Genomic DNA, 4,918 nt, shown 5'->3' on the forward strand with positions numbered 1-4,918 from the left:
GTAGACCAGGCTGGCCTCGAACTCAGAAATCCGCCTGCCTCTGCCTCCCAAGTGCTGGGATTAAAGGCGTGCGCCACCACGCCCGCCCGGCTGAAATACTCAGTTTTTATAGCGTGGGAAAAAGCCCTTCCCCCCAGCCCCAGTCTTTGGGCGCACAGGTGAGAGCCTGTAGGAGGGCCCTGAGAATGTTGTCTCTGGAACATCCAAAGGTTTTCTCAGCAGGCAGTGGCGATGCTTTGAAGGGCAGCAACTGGTGTAAACAGTAGAGCCTGCTTGGCAGATCTGAAGAATACCACTGCAGGTGGTTCTAAGCTAGTGGCTTGCAGAGATCTGGTACAGCCGGCTTAGAGGCTGGGAGCATGCTAGGCTGGAAGAATGCTACACTTATGAAACTGATACCCCAGGTATGGGCTAAAAATAACCCTCTAGGCATGTCCTCTAATTTCCCTCCTGTTGTGATAGATTTGAAAGCCACTGCTAGCTCTATTAGGGTGAGGCAGTATCTCTAGTCACCAGAGGCCCTCCAGGATATCAGGCCCCTTATCAATTGTCTCCACAATTATGGGATCCTGATTCCCTGTCATTCTTCCTGGAATATAACTCTGCTGGTTAAAAAGCCCAGAGGACAAGATTATAGACTGAGGCAAGACCTAAGAGGTAAACAAAAGAGTGGAAGTTATCCACCCAACAGTTCTAAGCCTGTATACACTCCTGAGTTCCCATCTACCTGACAGACAAATGTATAGTCTTGGACTTGACATATGCCTTCCTTAGCATTCCCACAGATGGGAACAGCCAGTCACCTTTGCCTTTTGAATTGCAAGACCTGGAGAGTGAATTCACCCAACAGCTGACTTAAATTTCACTGTCACAGGGCTGTAAAACTCACCCACTATCTTTTTTTTTCTTTTGAGACGGGGTTTCTCTGTGTAGCCCTGGCCATCCTGGAATTCATTCTGTAGACCAGGCTGGCCTCGAACTCAGAAATCCACTGCCTCTGCCTCCTGAGTGCTGGGATCACCCACTACCTTTGATGAGGCTCTCCACCAGACCTACATGAGGACAGGCTGCCACTGATGCTGGCACCTGTATGGAAGTAACCAGGTCCCTTCTATAAACACTACAGGAAGTGGGATACAGAGTCTTGGCCAAGAAGGCTCAGATCTGTGTATCTGAAGTGACCTACTTGGGTTTCTAGTCAAGGTTGGGGGGATCAAAGATGCCTTTCTCAAGCCCATAAGGATATCATTTTAGGCATCCCAACTGCTGCCTACATCCATGTGCCAAATATGGGAAATGCTAATGCTGGCTGGTTTCTGTGGACTCACCAGGTTTTGCTGAGACAGCTAAACCACTTTATGAGGCCACTAGGGGCAGGAGGAAACTTCCACATGGACGGAAGAAAATGAAAAAAGGTTCCCAAGGGGACTGGAGAGATGGCTCAGGGGTTAAGAGCACTGACTGCTCTTCCAAAAAGTCGTGAGTTCAAATCCCAGCAACCACATGGTGGCTCACAATCATCTGTAATTAGATCTAACGCCCTCTTCTGGTCTTTTCTGGTGTGTCTGAAGACAGCTACAGTGTACTTAGATATAATAATAAATAAATCTTAAAAAAAAAAAAACTAAACTAAAAAGGTTTCCGAAATTAGCACTGCTATCTGCCCCAGCCCTGGCTCTACCTGATGTGACTAAGCCCTTCCATTTATTTGTGGATGAAAGCCAAAAGCCTAGGTATTGGTAGTTTTCTGTTTTGTTTTGTTTTTTGTTTTTCGAGACAGGGTTTTTCTGTGTAGCCCTGGCTGTCCTAGAACTCACTTTGTAGACCAGGCTGTCCTCAAACTCAGAAATCTGCCTGCCTCTGCCTCCCAAGTGCTGGGATTAAAGGTGTGCGCCACCACCCCCGGCACCAAGGTATTGTTAAATGGGTGGAGACACAAAACTTGGGCCCCTGGCAATGATGACCAGTGGCCTAACTGTATAAGAAATTTGATCCAAATGTGGTCAAACCGCTTGATGATTATAGCAGCCACTGCCCTGCTGACTAAAGATGCAGACAAATTAACTTTGGGACATCCTCTAACCATAACTACTCCTCATGCCATAGAGGGAGTTTCCAAAGTTCCCCCTGATCGCTGGATCTCAAATGCCCAGCTAACTCACTATCAGTCTCTGTTGCTTAACCATCCTCAATTGTCCTTTGCCCCCAGTCCCTCACTAAGCCCTGCCACACTGCTACCCAATCCAGACTTGGAAAACCCACCAACTGCTTAGAAAGCCTGCAATATGTACAGGGGACACAGCCAGCCCTGGCCCAATGCAGATCTCTCCATGTATACTGACAGAAGTGGCTACGTGGAAGATGGCTCCAGGTATGCAGGGGTGTCAGTGATAGACTTGGAGAAGATGTATGGGTGTCTCCCCTCCCGAGCAGGACTTTGGCTAATTCGAGAGCAGAATTAATAACCCTTGCTGAGGCACTCAAGTTGGGCCAGAACAAAGTGGTTAATGTCTATATTGATAGCTGATATGCATTCACCCATATTCACGTTCATGGAGATATAACCCAAAAGGGGACCATTGACTTGACTGCAGAAGGAAAGACAATTAAAAACACACAGGAGGGGCTGGTGAGATGGCTCAGCGGGTAAGAGCACCTGACTGCTCTTCCAAAGGTGCAGAGTTCAAATCCCAGCAACCACATGGTGGCTCACAACCATCCTTAACAAGATCTGACTCCCTCTTCTGGAGTGTCTGAAGACAGCTACAGTGTACTTACATATAATAAATAAATAAATCTTTAAAATAAAAAAAACCACAGGAGATCCTAGACTTCCTGGCTGCCCTATGGCTTCTGAAGAAGCTGGCCATCATACATTGTCCCGGACATAAACAAGGGACAATCCCCAGAGGCTATCAGTAATCATAACGCATACCTGATGGCCAGAGAGTTAGCCAAACAGCCTCTCCCACATTTGCCAGTAACCCTCAATGACCCAGTCCTGCCTGAGCAGCCAACTTACTCTGAAGAAGACGTCCAGGCTTATCAACTGTTGCCTAATACCTACACAAAGGACGGATGCCGACATATGACAGATGGGAGAAAGATTCAACCAAATACTTTGGACAGAGATTTGCCTCAAGATTTCCATGCCAGCACACATCTAGGAATAAATAAGATAAAAGAATTAATATCTACACAGTTCTTTGTTGCAGGGATAACCAAGGAATTGCCAGGACATTGTTACTAGATGTCATCCCTGTCAAATGACAAGCCCAGCTCCAAGAACAGTGTATGCTGAAAGAGAAACAGGAGCCTCACCAGGAGTCTACTGGGAAACAGACTTCACTGGAGTAAAACCAGGAAAATTCGGTTGCAGACTATGATGGTCTGTACATGCTTAGCCTAGGGAGTGGCACTATTAGGAGGTGTGGCCCTGTTGGAGTAGGTGTGTCAATATGGGCATGGGCTTGTCCTAGCTACCTGGAAGCCAGTCTTCTCCTAGAGGCCTTCAGATGAAGATGTGGACCTCTCAGCTCTGCCTGCACCATGCCTGCCTGGACGCTGCCATGCTCCCACCTATTGATGATAGCAAACTGAACCTCTGAACCTGTAAGTCAGCCCGATTAAATGTTATCCTTATAAGAGTTGCCTTGGTCATGGTGTCTGTTCACAGGAGTAAAATACTCAGACACAGATATCTTTTAGTGTTTATAGATGCCTTCTCAGGACAGACTCAGGCATTCCCAACCAAGATGGAAAATGCTCAATCTGTAAGCAAAAAAAAACCCAAAACCTCATTAAGGAAATAATACCTCGATTTGGAACTCTTATGACCTTGGGATCTGATAAGGGAACAGCCGTCACCTCTCGGGTTAGTCAAACTTTAGGTAAATGGGGAGCCCATGGTGCACACCACGCCCAGAGTTTCCGTTAGGTAGAGGGGATGATTCGGACCCTTAAGGAGACCTTGACTAGATTAGCCCTGGAAATTGACAATGGCTAGGTGTCTCTCCTTCCCTTCACTCTCCTCAGAGTCAGAAATACTCCCTACATAGATAGAGGAACCCCCTATGAAATGTTTGGGAGCCCCCCTTCCATCCTTCCCTGTGGTAAGGCAGACTTACCAGCCGAAATTTTTAATCATGATATCTTTAAGTCAATCCAGGCACTCCAGAGCATCCAGACATCCTGCATGCCTTTGTCAGACACTTAGATGAACTAGGTTCACTTATCACCCCTTGTAGGTTCCAGCCTGGAGACTTGGTCCTCGTTATGAGACATCATAAAGAATCCTTGGCTCCTTGCTGCAAAGGACCCTACACTGTAACCCTGATGACCCCCACAGCCATGGTCGACAGGATCCATACCTGGATCCATCCTTCTCATCTGAAGTGGCATAGCCACACCCAGAGCACCCTCCAAAGGTAAGATTTACTGCAGGTTGACCACTGCCTTTTGTTTTAGTCTTATGATAACCCCCTGCTCAACTCTAGGACTGGCGAGACCTAATAGGTATAAGCTGAAAGCTTCGCTATAGAGACTCCGATACTAGAAAGGGGAATGTCATAACCACGATGATTACTCTCAGACTCCAAAAATTGTTACAGATCTTTGTAAACTATGGCTGGGACTAGGTAGCTGCCCTCAAAGTGTTCACGTCTATCAGCCTTTGCCTCAAACGTTCTTGCCTGGATCACATAAGGGTGCAGGGCTAACGATGTAAAGGAAGAACAGCTCTTAGGACAAGATCAGCATTATGCAAGCCTAGCAGAAACAAGGTCCACGTGCGCCCAGTCTCACTGTGATTACCATGGCCACCATTGGGGATGCTCCAGGATGGAAAGTGGACTGTGACCCTTATCAGTAAAAACTCACTTGCAACTTAGACTGTAAGATTCTTTTTTTTTTTTTTTTT

The sequence above is a fragment of the Mus pahari genome, chromosome 17, assembly GCF_900095145.1.
Source record: "Mus pahari chromosome 17, PAHARI_EIJ_v1.1, whole genome shotgun sequence".
NCBI classification, from domain to species: Eukaryota; Metazoa; Chordata; class Mammalia; order Rodentia; family Muridae; genus Mus; species Mus pahari.